This window comes from Rousettus aegyptiacus, unplaced genomic scaffold (assembly GCF_014176215.1).
Source record: "Rousettus aegyptiacus isolate mRouAeg1 unplaced genomic scaffold, mRouAeg1.p scaffold_m13_p_9, whole genome shotgun sequence".
Taxonomy (NCBI): domain Eukaryota; kingdom Metazoa; phylum Chordata; class Mammalia; order Chiroptera; family Pteropodidae; genus Rousettus; species Rousettus aegyptiacus.
The window spans coordinates 13,260,982-13,288,461 of NW_023416312.1; the positions used below are offsets into that span (position 1 = coordinate 13,260,982).

The following is a 27,480-nucleotide window of genomic DNA, read 5'->3' on the forward strand; positions in this document are numbered from 1 at the left end:
AGGCAGGTACCCCAAAACGTGCCAATTTAGCATATTGATTATTTTGAATTAAAGTTACTTGAGAAATGGCAAGTACAGGAAGGACACTTTGACCCCTCCTCTCTATCCTCCTGAAATCAAGAACTAAATCTTCTATGTGATAGGCACCCTCCTTTTACCAGGAAGTAGAAGAGACTTCTTTATCACCAGAGATAGGAAACTCGGGAGCCCAGAAGGCTATGCAAATTCTACTTAGTTTCTTTACTAATTAGTACCCAAGACTAACTTTCTTTGTCTTGTCAGTGCTTCAGCCTGCTCTAGTCATTTCTTAGGCCCCACATCTGAGATCTCTATACTTACAAAATTAAATGACTTTCCCCTCCTGTAAATCTGCCCTGTGTCCGTTTAATTGTTTAGACCAGCCAAAAGAACCTAGAAGGGTAGAGGAAAAAAATTTTCTCCCTGACATGGTCTTGGATATTTATTTTCTATAGAAAAAAAATCCTCATATCATAACCTGGTGCAATTAACTTTTTATATTCCTAGTGTGTAGACTCTTCAAGTTAGGCATTCCTTGTCTGAAGACTTACATAGCACCATTTACAGTGTGCACATGAGACAGTTTTTCTAGTGAGTGCACTAGAAAGCAAAAGGAGACTATTAAATCAAAGGACCCAATAAGATTAAGTTTTATTTACAAGTTCTTATTTCAGCAGTTATCGAATTTTTTTTTATGTGAAAGTATTTTATTTTATTTATCTCTATTTGAAAATTCTTATTTTGCAGAACAGAAAGCCATTTCCTTATACATTCATTCCATTTCTCAATGGCTTCCACAGATTTTATAAAATTCATGTTTCAGAGTGACTCCAGGTGTATTAGTAGAGTAGCACACTGCAACTTACTTAAGCAGATGGGGCAAAGGTCTAAAGGCCCATGGTCTGGTTCTTCCAGGTGACTAGAGCCTTGCATTAGTCTTGCCAGTCAGTGGTAGTGTCAGAGTCCGAACTTGTGTCCAATTTCATAGATTAAACACTTATGGGATCAAAGTAGCAAAATACTTGTGATTTCAGGAAAATAATAGTTATTCACAACTGAATAGGCACTTGAAGATATTTTCTCAAGTTTTCTTCACTTTGTACTCATAATATAAAAATAAAAACCACTGCCATATCTGGCAAAGCTGACTATTTCTGTGCCATCTACCAAAGAGCTTTGTCCAAAGACAAAATTCCAGGATTCTCTTGCGTAAAGACCAATCATTGCTGTACTCATGATACAGAAGACATTTGCATGTTTCTTTGTTTTTATGAACTTAGAGATGCCCCTGTATGAATCTGTAGGTTTTATGTGTGGTCATTCAATCTAAATGAATATTAAGTTGCAGAAACAGGAAACTGTTCTGGAAGTTTTACTGTCAAGCCATAGAAAAATGCTTCACAGTAGCTCTTGAGCTCTTTAATATATTCTTCTCCAATAATTCTGGTGTTCTGAAGAGTCCCAATGGTCTCTATATAAACATTACATTGTTCATAGAGATTATTGATAAACTATTCGAAGTCTTTGGCAGGAGTGCTCAGAATGGGAGGTGATCTGATCTGATTGTGAATGCAAGGTAACGAACGGGTCCAAAGAGATTGCTCTCTAACGGAAAATATTTATCAGTGATTCCCCACCATCTAAATTCTTATACTACAGCTCAAATACTGGAATCTTTGAGATGAGAGCTGTTTGTAGTGTCTAATCTTCCATTCAGTATTCCTATGAAAAGTTTTGTTTTTGTTCCAATTTTTATGGTGATAAAATACAAATAACATAAAATTTACCATGTTAACCAATTTAAGTGTATAGTTCAGTGATATTAAGTATATTCATACTGTTGTACAACCGTTAGCACCATTCATCTCCAGAACTCTTTTCATCTTATAGAACCTGAAACTACGTACCCATTAAAGAGAGTTTTCAATCTTCGGATTTGAGAGACTGAATATATGAATGGACAATGGCCAGATCGTACATAAAAATAGAGCTCTGACCCCCAACCTGCAGCAACTAGTCCAGGAAATCAACTCATTATTTATAGTAACCAGCCCGGGAAGCCAGTCTCTTACTTGTTAATCAGACTTACAGGAATTCAGACCACTATCTCTATACAATCATGGAGTACATGCCTGAAGCCTTCCCCTTTTCCCACTTTAAAACTTTTCTACTCCTCTTCCTGCTTTTGAGTCTTTGCCAAAACTCAAGTGACAGTGGCTGACCCCCTTGCTATAGCAGTCTCTGAATAAATAGCCTTTGAGTATTCTCATTTGGTTGGTATTCATTCATTTCCAGTTTAAATGGGTTAAACAGCTGCTCTACCACAAGGTTTATAAGGACCAGCATATTGAACCTGTTCATAGACGTGATATGCAGGGTACCTTCACCTGCCACTAGGTTCAAGGAGGCCCATCCACCACCAGATTACTTTTTTTAAATCAAGATGTTATCTTCAAACATCCATTAGACTTCCTCCAGGACCTATATATGGAAGTGAGCCAGAAAAAAAACAGAAAGAGGGAAATAGAAATAAAGGCAGAAAAACTATGTGAGAGACAGAGGAAGGAAGAGAGGCAGGGAGGGAGAGAGGAAGGAGCTTGTTGGATCTTGGATAGTGTTTTTTTAGTAAAAGTACTGACAACCAGTTTGCCTTCTGAATTAGAACACTGCCTAGATGTCAGAATTTTTAGTAACAGAACATTAACTTTTAGATATAAATTCTAAACTCTGCCTTGAAAAATGAAAAGTTATTATGATGTACATTTAGTTTTTTTCTAGGCTGGCAAGTAAACTTCAATTGTATTTTCAGTACATTAGAATTAGTAAGAGTTTTTCTTATGTCACAGCTTTGAAACTGATTGTTCCTGTTTGAAAAAAAATTTAAAGCCTCAAAACCAATCCAGCAACTACATGGAAAATCTCCTTAATAATTTTCAATATGAAAACCCTGCTTGGGGTGAAATTTCAATTAAGAGATTAAAATAAAACAAAATTATCCCAAACTCATTAATACAGTGATGAAAAATGGATTGCAGAAAGTTCCTTTCTCACTATTAGAATATGATGATAAAAATGGATTTAGCAATCAATGCGTCTTTTGATAATACTGCTTCATAATTTAAAAATTGTATATAATCTGTTCATTTTTTTTCCTTTTAAACACTTCCCTATGAGAAAATGGGAGAAACGAGGTAATTGATCATGTACAACTCTTACTTCCCATCCAAATTAATGACAATAATAGAAAATCAAGATCAAAACACCATTTATAATTAAAACCATGTTGGGAGCAAATATGCCAAATACAATGCATTTTAGTCCCAGCTGAAAGAGAATATTGGGAGCGGACACATAAGGGTGTTGAGAAAATCCAGCAGAATTTATTTTGAGGGACCCTGCCAGGCATCTTCAATATTGGACGGTCTGAAGCTCTTTGACTTACAATAGGGCTTCTTTCCCAAACACATATCAACAGCGAAAGCACCATAGTGGGTAAAAACACATGGCTGATCAGTACTGCTTTGTGAAGACTGGAAACAAAACTCATTTGTTCCAATAAACCAGAGATGAATTTTCTCTGAAAAATATATGTCCACTAACAAAATGAGATTCTATTACATACATTCATCTACTCTTTGGTTAAGGAGAGACTCTATAAGTAGGATGTCAACATCAGAAAGTATAAATCAAATTGCTAGATCTTGGCTACCTAATATTTTTAAACTATAGCTAAAATTAAAAGAACGACAAAACCAAATATCGATGGGGTTATCGTAAATTATAACTCTCTTACTTTATTGGTGGGGGTGTGAAATGATACAATCATTTCAGAAAAAGTTCTTGTAGTTTGTTATAAAACTAACTATACATGCATCATCTGACACAACACTTCTCTCAGTTACTTAGCAAGAGAAATGAAAACATGTTCACAATAAGATATGAAAATTATTCACAGTAAATTTATCCATAACTGAAATCGAGGGTCCTGATTTAATGTACAATTGATATAATATGTGGCCCCAGCACTCAATTCTGTTTCTTCACAGCACGCCCCCTGAGCCTCACCAATATTCCTTACATTTATTAACCCTCAAGGCAGCAAGAAACAATGGCCAGGCCCTGACTAGTGATCAAAAGGTGCAGGTTTCCTTAAGCTGAAGACAACATCATGCCTTAAGTTCTGTTTCAGCTCCTGAGCCCTAAAGTGGAAGGATCCCCAGGGCACAGCTTTGTGAAACCAGATTAAGGGATGCTGAAGCTGACCCCAAGACCTGAAATTATGATTTACTTCCCTTTCTTCACTCTTGACCAATCAGCTTCACCCACAAATCCAAACCCCTTACTCATGATGTCTTATGATTTTTGTTCTATAAAGCCCCATATTTGTAAGCCATCAGAAAGTCAGGTAATTTGGAGCACAAGCTCACCCACTCTCCATATTGGAGCTAATACTAATAAACGAATTCCTTTTCCTCTACAAACTCCTGTTCATAACTTTCTTTTAGTCTGTGGGCAGAGAAACTCTAGTACAGCTGAATAATACAGCCGAAACTGTAAACATCCCAGGTGTCCATAAACAGGAGAGTGGACAAACTGTGGAGATTAAGCCATATTCCCCCTCCTGGTACAGAGAGGGAGACACCCTTATAAATGGAGATTTCCCTTATAAATGTAAATGTCTCTTACAAAAGGGTGACATCTACACCTCTACTTGGTTTTAGAACTCCTCCCTTGTCTACTGCTTTTTAAAAATAACCAGTTCAAAATGACCCTTATGCCAAAGAGGCATATTTTAGGGTGGCAAATTCTGCTCCCCTTTGAAAGCAACTGGTAACTTATGAAAATAAATTTAATAAGAAAGGTAATAGCATTGTAAATTTTAAATTAAAAGCATAAATCAGTAATAGCAAATCTTTTATTAAAAACTGAAAAATCAGTGATATTTAAGGTATACTAGAGAAAACTACATGTAATTTAGTAACAAAGGACAACAATGAGTCTACTCATAAAGAGAGGATGATACAAAAATTAGTATTCTTAAAAAAGAGACCAGGACAAATGGAAATTTTTCTTTTAATTACACAGATATAATGGAAAAACTTTCTTATAATGAAGAAAAACATAAATATGCACAATTGAAACACTCAACACTTAGATTATTTAATAAACATTAAACTACATCCCAAACCTATATTATGAAGTTATGCAAATCCAATATTAAAAAGTGAATGCTATAATCACACAGAGAGAATCATGTTAACAAAGGAAGGAATAGAAAAAAGGCTGCATTTACCGTGAAGGGGGTTCAGAACAAGTCTCCCCAGAATGTGTCACTTTGGCACTTGGACTATTTTGAGCTGAAGACAATCAAGGATTAAAATGATTCGGAAAATCTTTTACCTCGCCCTTCACTGCCTAAAATAATTTAGATAGAGGGCCTGGTCCAGGAAGAGAACTATCACCAGAGATAACTACAAAAAAGTATGGGCTAGGTATGGTAAGCTGGGGGGAAACTCGGCAGGGCCTGGAGATCAAATTCCTCTCGGTCCCATGGTCTCTGTAGGGCAAGGCAAACTATTATTTACCAAACATTTGCTGTTCCCATCGCCCTGTAAACGTTCTTCCTCCCTTCCCTACCCTCTTCTCCTTAGCTCTGGATAGCATACAAGCCTCAACTGTCTGACTGCATGGAGGTTTCATATTCTTATAGAGCTCCTATAAGTATGTAATTAAATTTGTTTTTCTCCTGGTAATCTGTCTTATGTTAATTTGATTATTAGAACAGCCAAAGAATCTAGAAGGGTAGAAGGAACTATTTCCTCTCAACAACTGTAATTTTCTCTTCTACAATTGTAACTTCTAAATGCCAGTGAAGTAATTTCTACAGCAGAGTCAAAACAAGAAAGCTCTTATCAGGAAATTCTATTCTAAATTATCTTTTACATACTAAAGGAAATAGAAAATAATCTTGAATTGCAAGTATTCACAAAGACTAATTTTTAAAGACACAGAATTTAAAATACAATGAACATCAATTATGTAGATAAGAATGGCTAACAATTTAAACAAGAATTCATTCTTAATATCTGGAATCTAAAGATACTAAACAGGAAGCATACGTCCTAATCCTTTTTTAAAAATCTGCATGATACTGCTGGTTGGACTACAAATTGGTACAGCCACTATGGAAAACATATGGAGGTTCCTCAAAACTAAAAATTGATCTACCATATGATCCAGCAATCCCTCTACTGGGTATTTACTCCAAAGACTTGAAAACCCATATCCAAAAAAAGATATCTGCACACCAATGTTCATAGCAGCATTATTCACAGTGCCCAGGACATGGAAGCAACCAAAGTGTCCTACGATAGATGACAGGCTAAAGAAGGAGTGGTGCATATATACAATGGAATATTGCTCAACCATGAGAAGAGATAAAATACTGCCATTTGCAACAACCTGGATGGATCTTGAGATAATCATGCTAAGCGAAATAAGCCAGACAGAAAAAGTTGAAAATCATATAATATCACGTATATGTGGGATATAAACCTAAGAGCAACAAATGAACAGGACAAACCAACAGAGACTCATGGACATGGACTATATGCTAGTGGTTACTAGTGAGGTTGGGGAGGAGGGGGGAGGTAGACGAGGTAAAGGGGGTCAAATATAGGGTTTAGGGGGAAGTTGAAGTGGGTAAAGCGGATCAAATATACGGTAGCTGAAGGAAACTGACAGCTGAATATACAGATGTCAAATGATAATGTACACCTGAAATTATATCATTGTATTAACCAATGTTACCCCAATAAGCTTAATTTTAAAAAAAAATCTGTGATATAAAAATACAAAAATCAAAATTTGCATAAGGTAGAGTACAATGACAGAAAATAAAAGAAACTTAAAATCACGAAATAAAATAAATGGGCCTTTCAAAAGCAAGACCAGTCATATTAGTTTTACCAGTAAACTCAAAGGGGATACAATTTATGTATAAAAGTATGACTCTCAAGGTCAAGGAAAACAAACAAACCAAAAAACTAAAAAGGCAAATTTGTATTTTCTCAGTAATTGCCTTGAAAGAATTGACTATAAATGAAAACAATAAAGACATACCATGCCAATGAAACAAAAAGATATGCTACTAATATCAAGATGATTTCAAGGTAGAATTTAAGTAGGATGATGAACTCATTTTATCATGACAAAGGGTACCATATGCATTTAACATCACATTTATAAAATAAAGTACCTATAAACACAAGAAGAAATGGACAGAAACATTAAATTTTATATGATTTTTACACCAATATCTCAATTCTTGGTAAATCATTAAGTCAAATAAAACATTATAAAGACCTAAGTAATTTTAAAAATAACTTTATGCATAAGATTTATCTTTAAAATCAGTGCCCTGCAAAATTAGGATTATTTTTCAGACACCAGAGAGATATATAGAAAAACAAATGACCATCTCATATGTCTAAAGACATATGAATTCTAAAAATGTAATATGATGCAGATAAAACCCTGTGATCACAATGGAATAAAAAATTCAACAATCATGAATAGAAGAAACAAACCTAAGAAACATGATACTAAATAAATAAGTTAAAATGTCTAAACTTCCATTGAAGAATGTTCTAAAAATAGTGGGAATAAGGACACATACTGTTCTTTATAGAAAAGAATGTTAAACTACTAAGTACTCCCAATGACAACAAAGAAACTATAAAAATTAATGACTTCATTTGTATTTATTTATTTATTTATTTATTTACTCCTACAGCACCTGGTATTCCTAGGTGAAGATTTCATTTTAAAATACTAGAAAATAAAATAATATAAAGAAATCATACGATATGTAATCATGCAGATTTAACATATTTAAAAGCGGAAATCTTTTTACAACATACAAAATAAAAGAAGCACTGAAAAATAATTTCCAAGCAGCCTGCATAAGCTATCCTAATCAAACTAGCTTGGTCAAAGGAAAGAAGCAAAACTAAACCAGAATTTAGTATTCATTAATTTTAGAAAAGTCTTCAAGTAGCACTTTGAAGAAATATGCATGGATGGTATATTTTCTAAACTCTTAATTCTTCAAGGATTAAATTATTTGTCTCCATGATTGAAAACCATTTATCTTAGCTATGAAATTTTCAAGTCCCTACGTTTTCCTTACGAAGTCTAAAAGTATAAATTCATTTCTAGTATTGAAAAAAAAATAGTTTAATGGCAGTTTTATTTTCATTCTTTTCTAGGTAATCTTTTTTGTCTCTCTTTCTTGATGTTATATAGACTTTTACATTCAACTTTGTAATGTATCCCATTTGACGAAATTATCTAGATGTAGCTTTTCTTACACTGATTTTACTGGTGTTCAGTGACTGTTCTGATCTTCACCCTCACACCATTTTTATAATTGTTCGAAAAAGCAACTTTTTATCAATTGTAACGGCGATCAACAGGTTATTGTTTCTCTGTCATTTGTCTCTTCACTATTTTTCTGTTTTGTATTTACATTAGCCAATAGCACAACTGTCTCTGTATCTAGTTATCTTTTTGCCTTTTTCTCAACCTTTTAGAACTTCTCAAGCAACTCATGAGTAATAGAGTATTACAATAAAAAGCCTGGCTTTACTATTCATTAGTGCTGCCTTGGTTCATATCATCTAATTCATAAACTGCTGTGAAAATTAATACAGTAAATATAAAGCAAAGGGCCTTATCATTGAATAAATGAGTATGCACAATATTGCATACTCTATTCTTACTTTTTTCTAGGATAGATTTGCAAACTTCTACTCAATTTTATTTGCTCTACAATATTTTATTTTTAATTTTGTCTTGCTTCATCTAATTATCTACCTTGTCTTTTAGTTAATCTTGTTGTCTTTTCATTTGAGCCTGGTGAATCCTGGCTTTCTTACACTTCAGCACATAACATTTGTCTTTTTGTATTCTTTCTGAATATCAAGTAGTTCTGAAATGTTGGTTGGGTCAATGTGGGCTATTATTCCCAAATGTATGTTCTGTCTTTGAACTTTCAGGATTGTTTCCCCTCTTCATGAGAGTATACTTAGATACGAAGGACCAGTTATCTTGGCTTTGCCCCCCAGAGATGAGTTGGGTTAGGGAACAAGGAATTTATATTAAATTCTTTGAGAAACTCTTCTTCCAGGTTGACTAAGCCACTACTCCTCAGCTCGATTTTATAGCTCCTTCACTAACAGGAACAGGGAGACAAATTAACAATAACAAAGATTCTTCTTTACATAGAAGAGTAGTGGTTCTGAATCAGTGTTAATTTTGCCCACTATATAATATTCATCAATATCTGGAGACATTTTTGGTTGTTTCAATTGGGTGGAGGTGGGTGGTACTGTATTTAGTGGGTAAGGGCCAGAGATATTATTAAACTTGCTACAACATACAGGAGAACACCCCACGACAAATAATAATCTGGCCCCAAATGTCAGTAGTGCTGAGGATCATAGTTCTCTCCTGAATCATTGTTCTCTCTTGAATCATTGTTCTCTCCCATTTTAATTATTTTAAGGAGAAATTTCAGGGCTTTAAGGTACTTGTGCATGAGTAGAAACTATGACTCCACGTAGATTATTTTTTCCTTATTGTACAGATTCTGACAACAATTCACAGTCCATTTCAAAGTGTCAAGACCTTTTGATCAAACACTTTATTGAAATCTTCAACGGAGACAGGATTTGAGATATCAAAGTTCACTTAATTTTAAATAAAATTTCTGTGATGCATCAGAAAATTAGGCAGGATGTTCTCAAAGAACTGAAATGCCAGTTCAGCTAGAGAAAACATTTTGAAAGTGACAAATAACATTTGAGTTCAGACATGCTAACCTGAAGAAAAAAGTAAAGTCTTCTCTGAACTTGTTCTTTTTGAACAACTGAAGTTTGAAAAAGAATAGCTAGCCTTTATCTGCTAAGCAGACTAAAATGAAAGCTTTTTAACCAAGTGATGAAGAGATAAAACAGGTAAAACTATTAACTGATAACTAAAATAGATTTTCTGAAATCATCTGAGGCAAGTCAAAATAATTGCTGTTTTTAAAAAAATTTCTCTTCCTCTGTTCCCTCAGACATTAGTTAGAATGAGTCAGCATTAATTTAAGCAAAGCAAGCCCAGAGGGAGAGAAGGAAAGAATGAAACATTAGAAAAGGACAAGACTATGATGTCAGAATCTATATGGCTTTAGAGACAATTAATTTAGTGAAATAAAGTAAATACCAGAATCATATAGATATAGCTAGAGACAAAAATAAATAATTGGCACAATGTGATTTATAAAAATAAAATAAAATTGGGGTGAAAATCACTTTACAGACAGAAATACTTAAAATAGTCATTAACAAGGAAGAATGCAGAATGGATTGTAAGAGTTTATGTTAAGTCAGAATTGACCATGTATTGGAATATCCAGTATTATAAATGTGTCAAGTCTCCCCAAGTTGATCAAAAGAGGTTTCTACTGCCCTATGAGGAATGATTTGTTTCAGTTGCAAATACATCAAGTATAATTTTAAAAATCAATGAGTTCATAATGTTGCTCAAATAATCCTACTGGTCATCACTAAATGCTGCTAGGACACAATTTCATTGCTCTGAGAACTGATAAAGGAGATAATCCAAATTTATTTTTTATCTCCCATAAAAACTCTATAAGTCAGAGAAAGATAAGTACTATATGATTTCATTTATATGAAGAATCTAAGGTACAAAAAGAACAAACTAATCAAAAACAGACTTACAAAGATAGTGGACAATTTGGTGACAGACAGAGGGGAGGGGGCTTGGAAGGCTGGGAGAATGGAGTGAAGGGTTAAAGACGTACAAATTAGTAGTTGATAGATGATCCTGGGGATGGGGAGCACAGCATAGGGAATGCAGTTAGCATGGATATACTGGCTAGGTGGAAAAACAGAGGAGAGAAGGATCAATTAGGGGGATCGTTATATAAACTACATAAATGTCTAATCAATGTACTGTATACTTGAAACAAATTAAAATAAATAAATTTTAAAAAACCCTCTATGTCAGAGTAACAGGATTTCAGCCAATAAATACAAGAAGAACAGCGATATTATAAAACTGCAGTTTTAAAATCAAATGAAATGATGGAAGTAGCCAATAAATGTCAATGGATGCCCGAACCTTTAGGTAAGGTTGTGATGGAGAAATTTATAATTGGGGTGGGGGTGGGAGGGAGTTATAACACTGATATCACGTGAACCAAGATATTAGTCTTAGCATACCTAATAGCTAGACAATCCTACATTATGTGTCTATTAATATGATACAATAGGAAATATAAAGTACCACTTATAAGATATTCTGTCATAATATTGTTCCTGAATATAATAAAGCCTATAATAAAGCCTATAGATCTATCTCAAGTTTACAGGAAATATGGGGGTGGGGATGATATGTAGAATAGAAAGCAAAAGCACTCCATGAGAAAGGAAAAGTCAAATTTAGAATATAAGTCTTTTTACCAAACGAGTGACCTGGTTTATCCAACAAAACAATGGCATTTAAAAACACTGATAGTGTCAAAGAATAAAAGAGACTTTAGAGACTTAGTAATCAAATGTAATGTATGGAATGTATTTGAATTCAAATTTAAAAGAAAAAAGTATTTAAAAATCATCTCTGAGGTAATCAGGAAAACTTGAATATTGATTATTAATTGATATTAAGAAATAATCCTTAATTATTTAAGTATGATAATATCAAGGTGAAAGTGCTAATGCAAACACCCTGATCAGTTAGAGATGCCAAGTGAAAAATTTACAATTGATGCAACAACATGGATGGACCTCGAGATAATCATGCTAAGCGAAGTAAGCCAGACAGAAAAAGTTGAAAATCACCTAATATCACTTATACGTGGGATATAAACCTAAAAGCAACAAATGAACAGGACAAACAAACAGAGACTCATGGACAATAGACTATTGGTTACCAGAGGGTAGGGGGAATGAGGGAGGTAGATGGGGTAAAAGGGCTCAAATATGTGGTGACAGAAAGAAATCTAATTATGGGAGGTAAACACACAATGTAAATATATATACACCTTACTGTTAAAATGTCCAGCTGAAACTTACTGGATTTTGTTAAGCAATGTCAGCATAAAAAAATTAATTAGTTAAAAAAATTTACAGTTGAAATGATAGATCTTTGTTTTGCCTTTAACTTCTCCAAGAAGGTTTTGCTTACACACATATACACACATCATATATATGGGCATTGATTTCCACAAAATATCATCGGATAATCCGTTAATAAAGAAATATTGTTTGCTTAAAATCATTTCAGTAAGGGAGAACACCATATTGATATAGTCATAGCAGTGTCTCAGGCTTGAGTAGTTTAAAGAGAGGAATTGAATGGGATTGGGCAAAGTTCGTAATATACTAATTTAGGACTAGTGGACACAGTGAGGTAGCAAGGGCCTTTGAGCAAGTTTTCATAGGTAAATCGTTATTTAATAAGTGAGCTCTTTGCCTAGATGAACAGACTATGATCTTTGATAAAGTGATTTGTAGGAATTTCCTGAAGCAAATAATAAAGCTATTTACTAATTTAGTCTTATCTTTCCAAAGCAAAGTTTTCCTGGAAAGAAAATAAAGCAACTAAGGCATGTTGATATAGCTGATCTTAGTTCCCAGGAAATAGATAAACAAGATTTGGAAAACGTTGATAACTTTGAGGCTACCTCCAAGTATAAAGAGTCAGTTAATTTTACTTTTCTCTATGATTCTGAATTAATTTGAAAATCTCCAGAATGTAAAGCTTTTAAAAGCTGTAATACTGAGGTCCTCTTCTTTCGAATTCTACGGAAGCTACTTGGTTACAGAAAAACATGTGGAAAACTAAAGAAATAATAAGCTACAAAGGATTGGGCAAGAAGGAGACTGGATAAACATCAGGAATAATAGGAAATGTACTAATGTGATGATTAGAAAATAGCTACTGATGTGAATGTTTTAAAAATAAAACACCTGCAAATTGGCATTTTAGCTAATTTGAAGTATTTAATATATACCAGATATTTTGTTACATGCGTAATATACATTATGTCATTTGTTTCTCACAAAACTCTATGAGATAGGAATTCTTAGTAGCAGCATTTTACAGTTGGCTTTACCATTTGGGCAGGGTTCAGTTATGTGTCCAAGGATATAAAGCCACAAACAGGTGGAATAAGATTCGAAGATAGCTTCTCTGGTTTCATAAAGTGAGAGCAAAATTGTTGCGATAAACTAGTTTAACTTCACAAAATGGAATGAAAGGTTTTTTCCTCAATTATTATTTTCATTTTTTAGGATATAGCAACCTCATACTTCATATGGAAGCCAGCGCTTCTGAATGTGTCCAGAATACGTTGAGAAAAAAGTTTGACCCCAAGACCTATCTAAAGAGAAGAGAAGTAACTCCAGATAAATGGTGTTTATGCTTAAATGCTCAAGCTGGACAAATACATTGCAGCTGAATTTAAGTTACAGTCTTGATAAATGGATGAGGTCCCCTGACTTTGAGCTACCAGTACTTAGAAGCACCTGAGAATGTGGTCATTTGTCAACATTACTGCTTACTTTGGTTTTAGAAACACAAGCAATGTGCTCATGCACTGACATTAGTGCATACAAAATGTGCAGTCTATCATTATCAACAAATATTTATGGAGCACTTGCTGTATGTGAGCTAGTTTCAGAAGTTATAATGGGAATTTATATGGAATACAGAAACCATCCTATTGTGTTTGCCCTTTTTAGCCATATGTAATGTTTCTACGAACTGTAAATGTTGAAAAATATACTTATCCATAACAAATCTGACAATTTTAGAAAACTGAAAATTCTTTTCTGTTCCATATTTTAATAACATTGAGTTCAAAATATTCAACAGTCATGATTCCTTTCCAAACAAGGTTGGGTTTTAAAATCCAACTTAAGTGAGTGATTGATCAGTCATTAGATTGGTGATCATCACTCTGTTTTGCATTTGGGAAAAACAGAAATATGAGATGTTTTCATTTGAAGATACTGCCAGCTATAGCATACTGTTTGAGTAGACATGTAAATGAAAATGCTTGCTTATTTTTCTATGAGCATTTAAATCATAAACATTTCCTGAATCAGTACTCAGTTCTGCTATGGTTTGGATCTCACAACCTCATTTATTAAGTAAATATTATTTTACCTGATGCAATCCCTTTACAAACAAATGGCAAAGATGCTTTAATTTTATTTTTGCAAAGGAGAGATATGCTATAGTATTTGTTTAAAATATGTTGTAATTCATTTACTTTTGAGCAGAATTGGTGTTGGCCAAAATAGATAGATAATTGGGTTGCTAGGCAACATATTCTAACTAATCATTTCAGTTTTATAAAAGTCATTAGCAATTAACTGCTCTCACTGTATTTTAATGACTGTCAACTCATAACTAACATTTGAAATTGGAGAGAGTGGACCACAAATTTTAATGTATTTTTTTATTTCAAGATGCTGTTAACTTCAACTATATTCCAACTTAGAAAAGTTAAAAACCCCCAAAAATATGACATACGTGGACTCTACCAATATTTTATATTTTGGGTAAAGTCAGCGGTTAAAATTAAAGTACTACAGTCTTTTGGCTTTTGAAGGCTACTTTTGACTAAGAATAGTACAGCAGAGAAAATGAGCAATATCTATAACTGCATCATCAGATTAAATAATAATAGCTAATAATTATTGCACTTTTTAACACATATCAGTCATTTTTCTAAGTGACTTCCATTTATCCTCTCATTTAAACTATCATCACATGGGGTAGGTATGATGTTTTTCCTAATATGCAAATGAAGACTCCTGAAATTCAAATGCTAGTAAGTAGAGGAACCAAAAAGTAAAAGTAAAAAGATATAACTCCAGACACTGTGTTGTTGGCCACTATGCAATATTTCCTTACATATCAGCAAGGTGCTACAAATCATAGAACAACAAACACACTGGCTGAGCAGGCAAGGACCAACATTACAGGAGAAACCTTTACATAAGCATATGACAAGAAAGCATTTATGTTTTCCAGCATTTAATATGAAAAGTTCTAAACATATGGAAGATCTGAAAGAATCAGACAATGAACACTCATATACACACCATCCAGATCCTACAAATAACATTTTGCTGTATTTGCTTTATCACATTTCTATCCATCACTTTATCAATCCATCTTATTTTTAATCTATTTTAATGTTAGTTCAGATCTTTGATTTTTTACTATAGTAGTGCAGAAAAAATGAAATGGAAGGCGTATTTAGAAAGAATGTTAGGCATAGACTGGACACGTATTTTTTAATTGTCTATTAAATACCAGTCACTTAACTTCTAAATCTATATTTTGCCTCCAAATATGAAGTTGTGAGGGTTCAATGAGAAAAAGATATACAACACTTACTACTCTACCTTGCACAGAGTAAGCAAGTGTTCAATAAAGTATAGCTAAAATAATGAAGCTAATGAGAAAATATAAAAGCAACTAAGAGTATACTGCGCTGAATCCGTTTATGTACTGGACAGCTTAGGATAAAATAAAATAATCCTCCAACCAGGGAGAAGAGAGTATTGACCAGATGATTTTTATCTGTATCTAGAAATGTCTTAAAATTTTTAGGCCATTAGGATAAAATAAAATAATCCTCCAACCAGGGAGAAGAGAGTATTGACCAGATGATTTTTATCTGTATCTAGAAATGTCTTAAAATTTTTAGGCCATCAAGTAAAATAAAGATGACAATAAAGATCAGAACCTATTTAGAATAATGAAAGACAACAGTATCAGGAAATATTATCAGATGAGTATGTTTACCTAGTTCCTCATGAAAACAAAAGCATTTCTTCAAGCAGCTGAGTTAATATAGTTCAAGTACATTGCTCTTTGGGGAATCTTAAGCTAGAGCACCCAGAATAACCAATTATCTCTTAAATTGTCACTATAATGTGGATTTTGTGAACAGTACTTTTCTCAAGTCCTTAAGGACATTAAGTGAAAACTATACATGTGCCTAAAATGCAAATAAACAATTATTTACTGCAACTACTTTAGCTCTCCAAAAAGGTAATAAATATAACTTTTCTTGTAAAACTTGAGGCACTTCACACATTTCTCATCCCCATATTTACCACGTGCTTACACAGAAAAATTTCACAAATATGATTATAGGCAAAGTCAACAATATCCTTAAAAATAATTTTGAATTTCCATCCAAGTAGATGTAATCAGCCTCATTACCACAGCATAAGGTGGAAGGATAAATAAGAAAAAGTCAATTTAACCTTCCTAACTTTAAAAAGCAAACTAACAAATTCATTTAATTGAGAATAATAGTCAAAAACATCTGACTTGGTATTGGAGGGCAGAAAAGAAGACTGCTCAAATGTGGGTTTATTAAAATGAACTAGCTGCAAACTACGCCTTTAAATACCCGAATGATGAAATTGTTTACAGTCTTCGTTTCAATGCTTAAGAAGGCTGACCCGGTACCTTGGTTTTAATATAAGCGGTATTTTGGTTTTAAAATAAGCGTAGCTATTATTGAGATATTCTTTTGTAACAAACTTTGGTAAAAGTAAACTGATATCTGTTTCCTTAGGTTATTACTGTTTTGGGATATTAAGAGCCAATCCAAATCAGTGGGACATTGGGAATCATTAGCTATCATATTACTAGACCTGCAGTCTAGACTTAATATATGCAGTCATAGACAGTTTGATTTTATACTTTGTCCATGAATGATAAATCAGAAATGATTATTTATGTGAAAGGAAGGCTAATCATAACTGCATATATATTAATTTGATTTTTTCTCATGAATAAAATTCCAAATAAACAGAACGAAATGTCCTTTGAAATGGAATGTAATTAAACTTGCCTCTGATAACTTTAAACATGCATTTATATTAATCCCAATATAAAAAGTTCATGACCTATTTCCACATCTACCTAGCTTTCACAGAGTATACATCTGTCCTGATAAGCATTCTAAGGTACTGATCCAGATAAACAACACAGGAGTATTTATACTGGCAGAGTCCAAGTTCCAGTTTTATATTATTAAAAACATAAAATGTTTAGGTAGATTTTGCTTCTACACTTACATACATTAAAAAGATGGTCTTTAAAAATATTTATTTTGTGAGGCAATAGGAGAAAAAGCTTTACCTCCAAATATTGATGTTACATGTTTTGACCAACAACCTTCTACTATTAATACTGATCTTATAAAAGAATAAATCTAATCTAAAACATAATGAAAATGGAATGAAATGAAAATACGTAGGACACTGAGAAAATCTAATTTCCCCTTCCATTGAAATTCAACCTCTGTTATATACCTCTTTTCAGACAGAAGAAGTAAAGTCACAGTATTACAAAGGCTCTACTGAGAATATCTTCTTGTATAAATTTAAATTTGGAGAATGGTTCCAGAAATTTCCCAGGTGACTTCAATAATGATGAAAGTTTCTCTAACTGCATTGAGGGTGAGAGGCAACACAGAACATAAGAAACATAATCTAATCTAGCTAGGCCAAGCGTAAGAATAGTAATGGATTTTAACTACACTAAAAATGGAAACAAAAACTATGATTCTATCAAATCATCCATCAGAAGACACACCAAGACACCTAGGAACTAGAGACTTCATCGAGCTATAGGAAACATGGTCTGAGGAGTTTCTGGCAATTAATAGTAAGAATCTGAGCCGACTATTCTTTAGTGGAATTTGCCAGGAGGCAGTAGTCAGAGAGATAAACAAGCAGGCAGCCTGCCATGTAATCAGCAATGTCCACTGGAGGGCAGCCAGTACATGTTCTGGCAAGAAAGTGGTATTAGGGAAATCTGTTGACTGGCAAGCAAAAGAATTACTAAAAGGCAATGCTCAACAATGGTGGAGGCTTAACTCAAAGTGTTACCAAGCAGTTAAAGGGATTGAGTAATAAGATATCTACTCGGAGATGGGGAAACACCAAGGATCTAGGAAATCAACTACAATAGAAGGAAAAGTCTTTACCAAGAATACAGCCAAGAGTTGGTTATTAGAAATAAAAAGAGAATCAGCATCTAAGTTGAACCTGAAGCTGATCAATAGAATTACCAAGACAGTAAGAAACCCTCTGATAGAAAGGAGATTATTCCAGAGGGTGATATTGGTTTGAGCATGAATTTTAAAATTAAGCAGCCCCAAATGGGGAATCTTGATAAAAGATCAAGAAACCAGGCAATTTATTACCATCATTTGCAAAATTAAGATGAATTATGATGATTCTTAGAATACGGTTGTCATATAAGCAAGTGTGTACTGAAAACAATGGTATGCATAGGTATATTGCACACAGTAGTTATTCTCCTACTCGATTGCTTAGTGAAGGGTTTTCAAGCTGCATAATAAGAAAAATTTTCATCATTTAGCACCTAGCTGTCCGTTTTAGTCAGGGTTCTGTTTTAATAGGCAACAGAACCTGACTCCAAGTAACTTCAGCAGAATGTAAATTTATTGGAAGAAAAGCTGTAGCTTATAGAATCAACAGGAAGGTTGAAGAACCAAGCTCAATAGATGATTATTAAAGGGATTCTGGGCAATGTCAACATGAGCAACGTCATGCTACAGAAACTGTCAGGATATGGTATTGATTTGGCATCTTTTTTGCCAGCGTCTCATCTCGTGCATGACTAAATTCTCAACCACTTTTCCACCATCACACCATTCCCTTAGATTCAAATTCCTGAAGGGGTGTATGTGATTGGCTAAACCTAAAGCAGGCTTACACTTGAGCTTCCAGAAGGTGGTTTTCCTTCCACTCACTCTCAGCCTTAGACAACCACTGGTATATTCTTAGTCATTACATATTATTTTTATGATTTCTAGAATTTCATATAAATGGAAACATACATATTCTTTTCCATCCGGCTCCTTTCGCACAGCATAATGTTTTTGAAAATTTTCCCCATCATTGCATGTATTAGTAATTTGTTCCCATTAATTGCTGTGCAGAATTCCACAGAAATATCAAAATTTGATTATCTATTCTCCTATTGCTGGGTTTTCAGTTGGTTCCAGATAAACATTCATATACAAATATTTGTGTGGACATTTGTCTTAATTTTTCTTGGGTAAACATCTTGCAGTGCAATTGCTAGATTATAGAATAAGGGCATTTTTTATTTTGTAAGAAACTGCCAAGCTATTTTCCAAAGTGGTTATATACTCTTTGCACTGGCAATGTGTGAGTGTTCCAGCTGCTCCACATACTAAGTATATTTCATCTTTTTAATTAGCCTAATTCTATTGGGTGGGTAGTAATAATTTATTGTGGATTTCACTTGCATTTCCCTGATGACTAATCACGCTGGTCTTTTCTTCTGTTTATTGGTCCATATGCGTATTTTTTTCAGTAAAGTGTTCTATCTGCCTGTGCCAGATCAAATTTTCCATAAACAGCCACAACAACATCTCCTATCCCAAATGCTTTTCTTACAGTGTGATTGTAACACAGAGACCATCAAGAGACAGGGTCTATGTCCCTCTACTTTGAATTTGGGCAATCTTGTGACTTCTAGGAATATGTCATTAGAGGTCACAAAAGAGATGCTCACTCCTGAATTCAGGTACCATGCTGTGAGGAAACACAAGGAATCACATGACGAAGCCACATGTAGGTGTTCTGGCCAAGAACCCCTTCTAAAGTCCCAGACAAAAGCCAGCATTAACCACCAGACTTGTGCATGAATAAACTTTTAGATGACTGTAGCCACCAGCTGCAGATTCGTCTTATAAGCTGAGGCCTCCAACATATGGTACAGAGACATGCTGACCCTGATATGTCCCTTCCAAGTGGCCTGCACCACAGAATCCATGAAAATAATAAAACAGCTGTCATTTTGCACCATTACATTTAGGATGGTTTGCTATGCAATAACACATAAGTAAAACACAGGCTTTGATACGTAATCAAGTAGTTAAAGATTCCTTAAACAGAAACAATTTAAATTGGTTTTTATCCCTACTTGTAAAGGTCATTTTTTGTTTCATAATATGTGGATACAATTAAGTTTTTGAGAATCTGAAAATTTTCCTAAAGCTTGACCACGTTAATACATAGGTACATATAATATGTATATGATATATATGTGCGTGTGTGCGTGTGTGTGTGTGTATATATTTTTATATAGAACTCTCACTTCAAGCGTTACTAGTACATTATTCTATCATTATAATTTTTCTCAATTTTAAGTAGGCTGATAAAGTTCAAGTCGATACCTATTACGAGAAAATGTAATGGGTGAAGGTCACTAGCATTTAGTGATCTCTCATTAACTATCTCACAGCTCTAAATAAGATTTTCCTATGGTCGGATTTGCAAGTGTGCAAGGGAAAAACAAGAAAACCAAACCAAACAAACAAGAAACATGCTGAATTCTATTTTTATTAACTCGGAACAGATGTCAAGGTAAAGGGAGCCCAAAATCACTATTTAACTAGCCAGGTCAGTGTACAACTATAATTACATCAGTAATTCAGGGTTATAAATGTGCTTGCATTCAAATTATCCAGGACAATAAGATAATGTAGATGTATATTTGGATATATTTAGGTTGGCTTAAAATATCTTGATAATTATGGATTAATGGATATGAGTTCAGTTAGTCAGCATCTCTAAACTTATTGACAGATACCTGATCTAGTCTTGTATTTTTCCACTGAAGTTTTATGAACGAATTTCAGACCAACATATAGCAGATACTTTCTGGGTATCTACACTGGATAAAGTCCTGGAGATAAATGAGGTAAGACAAACGTGCATCCTCTAAGAATCTCAAAATACTGGAATAATATGTTTTTCTTTCGTCTAAATTTTATTTGCAATCACTAAGGTTTACCATGCTTTTCACAATAATTTTTTCGAAAAGTCAATTTATGTAATCTACATTAAAACTATGTTTAGAACTTTATAAACTATTATGTAATAAGACAGTCTACTTATGTATTTACATCCACTCTCTTTTTCATGAATTTATTGACTACAATTATACTTTCAACTTTTTCTCTAATGACATTGGTAAATAAAAATTCTGATAATAAATTAAAAAGATATTAATGATATACGAACTAAAACTGACATTTGAGTTACTATGAAATATTTGAAATAGGAAAAGTTTTAACTTGGTGTAAAGGGACTATCTCATTATGTATGAGAATATATGTACAACGGAGAAAATTACAATAATTTCTAATGAGACTACTATCTGTCCAGTTCATTCCTTTATCAATGAAAGTGGACATGCTTATAGAGCTCCTCTATTATTATTATTATTTTTTGGAGAACTTAATGCCAACTTATCCAAAAGGCAAACTAAATGTTTAAGAGCAGCAGAAAAGCTATAAACACTGATTTTGGTTAGTGTTTTGTTAAGAATTTTTAATAAAACGCCAACTTTGTCATCAAAGGAAAAAAGCAGAGCTCTGTTATACTTGCTTACACTTGTTTTATGGCTTAATGTAATTTTTAAAATATTGTTAGATATTAAGGGTGTACCATAAACTTTTCAGTATGTGGGACTTCTCATTATTTTAATCGGATCAAGATGGAATTTTGTGAATATCACAATTTCATAACATTGTGATATTTTTGGTTTTGTTTTTAGGACTATTGGAAAAAGAAAGGTGATTATAATCTAATTCAGAAGGTAAAAAGAAAATTCTTAGCAATGTGTTTATTCCCAATCACATGGTTTCTCCTCCAAATCATATTTCTTCAGGTTTTACTTTGAGATGAATAGATAGCAAATTTAGAAGAGATTTATTTCAATCTTTCCATTATCTTGTTTGTGGCAATTGATGTATTCTCATATCTATCTTTTTTGAACAGCACTTCAAGCTTTATTATTTGTGTCCCACTTAACTTTCTCAATACCTAAATATTGACCATTAAGCCCAGGAATGAGAAGTTTGAGGACTAGTAATCAGTCATGTGACTCTGGTCAATAAGGGGTTAGGAGTCCAGATAAATTGTCAATGAAAATCAATACTTTATATATCAAAAGTTTTTCCTGCCTGGGCTATGGAAATGTTCGTTCATGTAATATATTTGATTTTACAGTTTAAATATATAAAGCATCCAGGCAGGATTTTCTATCCTCAAATTCTGAAGGTATTTATTTACTCTATGGATAAGATCCAGGTTGTTTGAACCAAAAGGGTAATTTGTCTTATTTTTCAAATATGTGTTTGTTTATGCATCACAAAGCATAGGCCCACTGGCTTAATAGGCAAGCATACCATTTAAATACATATAAAAATTTATTCTCAAATGCAACCATGTCTCTGGTCAATCAACACTCCTTTACTTCACCACACTGAAAACAACTGATAAAATCTGTACTATTTTTATTTAATTTTTATTTTTTTAACTAAAGTGATACATGCAGATAGCTCATAAAAATTAAAACTTTACATATGAAAAAAAAAATCCTCTTGACTGCACCAAAATTCCAGTTCTCTTCCAAAAGTATCTACTGCTATTAATTTGGAATTTATATCTTTAGGTCTCTCTCTCTGGAATTTAAATGCATTTATTAAAACAGCTGTAAGGCAAATTGATTTTTTACATTTTATAGGCAAATTAAATAATTTGATGTTTGTCAATCTGAAGTTTTTCCCACTTCACCATTTATACTGAAGCTCTTGTCATTCTGTAGTATGAAATATACCTCATTTATGTACAGGGGTACAGTGATCCAAGATGCAGAAATGCAAATGTTTAGCAACATCTATGCTAGTTGTGATTTAAGTAGTTTATTGTTTTAAGCTTTGGGAAAAAATGCTGTAAGGAAGACTCTTGTATATGCCTTGGTGTACTTGGGCAATGATTTAAGCTAATTTTTTGTGCCAAGTACTATTTTAATTCAGAAAGGCATTGTTACCTCCTCATTGCACTGAAGGTAAAAAGTGATTTGTCTAAGTTCATGTATCTAGTAAGCGCTATCTATCTAGTACCAGGATTAATGTTCTTACCAACTGCTCCCTACTCCTTGCTTTTAAACAAAATAACTACTGAGTCAAACTGTATTCACATTTAAATTTCAGTATGTGCTGTCCATTTGTCTCTAGAAAAGCAATAGCAATATACATCCACAGTAAGAGTGACATTTTCATTGCTATGTCCCTAGCTTATCCTTCCAATGGCAGGAATTGGTTTTAAGTAAAACATTAATGAAAAACTCAATATAGATCTTTACTTACCAAGGATTATATGGACCTAAGCCATGGCACTACTGTGAGAGGAGTAGTGGGTTCTGTCTCCAGAGAAACAGACAACAGTGTTTTGTAAACTAAACAAGAATGTGGTGTCTTTCATTCATCCCATATCTTTTTATGCTTTTAAGATTTTGTAACAGTTTTGAATAAATTCTCTGTGTACTTTCGGATTCCCATTTTTTTCCTGCTTCTGGTATATAAAATAGAAGGGTGAGCACTCCCTCATAGACTGAAAAGATGATTCTGTTGTCATATATATATGTAAGTGGCAGTAACAGAAAACTGAATCTACTCCCTAATTACTGTCAGAAATAATGGCTCCTCATTAACTATTCCTAAACCAAAATCATCATTCCTGTTGGATGCCCTCCATCATTTAACTAGTGCATAAAAAAAACTCTATAAAAATTTGAGCAAGTTAGTCGTCTAGTAGTATATATTGCTCATGGCTAAAGTACATTTGGGTGTTAGATATATTTTTAATGGTTGAGTTTGGCATTTTATTATTTGGAGATAAACTGTACTTCTGCTATCAATAAACTTCAGTTAAAAACTTAAGATAAAATTTTAACCTCGTAGTAATGATGCTTTTCCTGTTTCTATTTTCTGAATCACTATGTTTAAGATGGAGGTTATGTTTCCTTGAATAATAACTAGTATAAAATTATATAATCCCACTGCTTTATTTGAATGGCTCATTTTAACTGACTCACTTTTTTAAGTTTTTTCTATTTTTATTCTGAGTTTTTCTTTTAAACTTCTAAATTATACCTTTACACACAATTTTTCATTTTTAATATTTTTGTCAAATGTATTGGCATAGTTTTTTAAATGATATTCTTAATATTTCAAGTGTCCATTGTTATCTCAAGTTACTAACTCTTCCCCATTTGTTTGGCTCTTTTATTTCTTTGTTGATATTTTCTTTGTTTCATTTGTTCTAAGCATTGCTCATTGAAGCATTTTTATCTTATTATAAAATCTTTGTTAGATAATTCCAACATCTGAGTCATCTTGGCACTGTCATCTCCTGAATATCTTTTCTTTCAGGTTGTAATTTTACTGGTTCTTGGTGTGACCAGTGATTCTAACTATTATATTAGGAGATTCTGGATCTTATTTAAAGATTCCACTTTAGCAGATAGTCACTTTGTTTAGGGTTAGCATGTAGGTCCTGGCCTACTTTTGAGGGGTGTGGATCCAATGACAATGTAATTTTTTCGAGCCTTTGCAGTGCTATTCTAGCCTACTCCATTTATGAAGTATACTGCTCAGATACCACTCTGAAAATCTGGGTGTTATTCTACACTATAGTTCAATTCTTGAACCCTTTAGTATGATGATTTGCTCATCATACAAGGGTCTATCCAGGACTCCATAAGCAGTTTAAAAAAATCCCTTTCTTCTGAGATCCCCCAAAGCTCTAGATGTCAGATTCCCTAGCCAGTGTGCCCTCTCTCTTCTTTCCAACTTTCGGAGCTCTCTCATGATCATCTGTTATAATTTCTCCAGGATTTTTAGTTGTACTTATCAGGGAGAAGCAGGGAGAAATGAGTTGTCTATTTCATCTTACAGGTAACCAGGAGCCCAGTATGCAACCTTTTGAATCATGTTTTCTCACTCAGTATAATGCTTTTGAGTTTCATTAATATTGTTTTATTTTTTTTCTTTTTTCTTTTCATTCGTATTGTATATATCCAAGATTTTGCTGTTATGAAGAGATTTATTTTAGAGTTCTATCTTCAGGTTTGAAAATTAATTATTTAAATCTCTGGGGCATAAGATCACTCTATTATTATTCTACTTTTGTTCCTTACTCTTTGCTGATATTTTAGGAGTAGATCTTTCTTTAAAGTTTTGATATTGGCTTAAAGTGTTAAATATCTGAATTTTTCTGAATATATTCCATCCAACTTTTCTATGTGCTTATAATTGCTAGTGGTGGAGGTAGATGTGGGTCAAAGAGGATTTGAATCAGTTCAATCTGCTGAGATTTTAAGTGGCATCGAATCCTTTTATGATAAAAAATATATATAAATAAGTGATATTTTTAGAGAGAAATGTATAATAAGAAAAGTACGTGACTTTATTTTTTTCATTTAATCTGTACCACAAAGTAGTCAAGGTAGACTTTTTTGTTGTCAATTTTATGGTAAAGTACGCATCAAATATATTTGGATAATTTTGATTGGACATTTGATTAGAATGTAAAAAAGGGCAGAATGCAATCCAAGTCTATGCTTCTTACTCCGTATTCTTTTTGCTTCAGTTTTACTGCTAAATAAAATACAGCTTTGCCAAATTAAACTTTGAACACCATGCATAAAAGCAGATATGTAAGATTGTAATATAAAAGAACAAAGGAAGTTTAATTTAGCTGGAATACAATAGCTAGTTGAAATTTCTATTAAAATACTGTTGAAGATGTATATTATTACATTTTACTTTATAATTTCACTAATTAAAATTTCTCTAACTGTTATTTTTGTTATTTTTACAAGGATGCTTATTCTTCTTGTAACAGCTTTAGCCTCTATCTTTCATGGCTTTTTGCTATATAAATATCCTTGAAAAGAAAATCGGTAAAATGGGTCAGTTAATGCCCATTTACATAACAGGTAGAAATATGAGAAACCCAGAAAAATTATCACCCAACAATTAACAAATGGGTTTGGAAAATGTAGTTTTTGGAGTTCCAACTCCTGCAATGCACACTATACTGTGGCATATCAATAAGACAGCTAAAAGATGACAGACATTTGTCACAGTTTAAAGGATGAAGACAATTTGTAAATGCTAAAGTCGGTTCAGTGGCTTAGATGAAATAGACTGGAAATAATAGTTTTGAATTAGAACATATGTAATGCTGTAAATTAATATTTTACCTATTTTGTTTATTTATTAGCTTTAGGTTTATTTATTTATTTGCTGTACATTCTATTTCAAATTAAATGTAGTGGGGTAAGGCTGGTTAATTATATAAGTTTCAGGTGTACAACTTTATAATACTAAACTGTTTTAAATAGAAAGATGATTCTTGTTAACATACTCACATTCAGATGCTTGCATTTGGATATTCCAATGAAATCAACACAGTTGGCTTACACTCAATGCCCACATTTGGAAAAACTCAGCTTCTCAAGCCAAATAGTTTTGATATTTTCCAGTTATTTATTCATAAAGATGATATAATAAATGTCTATATTTCAAAAGCAACATCTTTGGTGTAGTATGGAAATCTGTGTGTGTGTGTGTGTGTGTGTGTGTGTGTGTGTGTGTGTGATGTGTCTTTTTTTTGCATGCTAAATTAAACAATATATTTGAAGTGCTTAGGACAGTGCTTTTCCTTCTAGATTATTCTGACAATAGTATCTTCTTAATCTAATGAGACTAGTAATTGATCTATTTAGTTCAACCTAGTTCTTCCAAACAGGTATCTTAGGTTTTGGATAAGAAATTATCAAGTAACTATGTTTCCAGAATGATATCCTATGATTCTATAATCACTGATCAACAAAAGGTGTCTTAATACAAGCCATCTCCAAGGGGTGGGTTTGGGGGTATGGAAACATGAGTTAGAGTTCTATGTAACTATGATATATAACTCTCGGAAGAAAAAAAGGAAAAGAGAGAAGGAGGAGGGAAAGAAAAGAAAGAGGAGGAGAAGGGGAAGGGAGAGAAGGAGGAGAACAAGGAGGAGGGAGGAGGGGGGAGGAGGAGGAGAATGATATGGTAAGACTTGGCCTATAATCACATGACTCATAATAGTTGTCTCTAGCAGCTATAGTACCTAAAGCCCTAAGATACATACTCTTAAAATTCTATATTCTAGAAAAATTTTTTTAAATTTTATTTTATTAGTTTTGAGTACATATTATACTGGTTAGACATTTATATAGCTTATAAAAGGATCCCCTGATTGCTCTTTTTCTCCTCTGGCCCTCCGCCTAGCCGTTAAGTTACTGATGACTGCATTCCCTCTGCCGTGCTCCCCATCCCTGTGGCCGTCTATCAGCTACTAATTTGTATTTCTTTAATCCTTCACCCCTTTCTCCTAGCCCCCCAATCGCCCTCCCCTCTGGCTGTCACCATATTGTCCTCTATATTTGTGAGTC

At 33.3% G+C, this 27,480-nt stretch overlaps 1 pseudogene; it reads right to left on the minus strand.

Moving 5' to 3' along the window:
- Positions 1 to 837: 837 nt before the first annotated feature.
- LOC107502419 overlaps positions 838 to 27,480 on the minus strand; it is a 37,623-nt pseudogene continuing 10,980 nt past the window's right edge.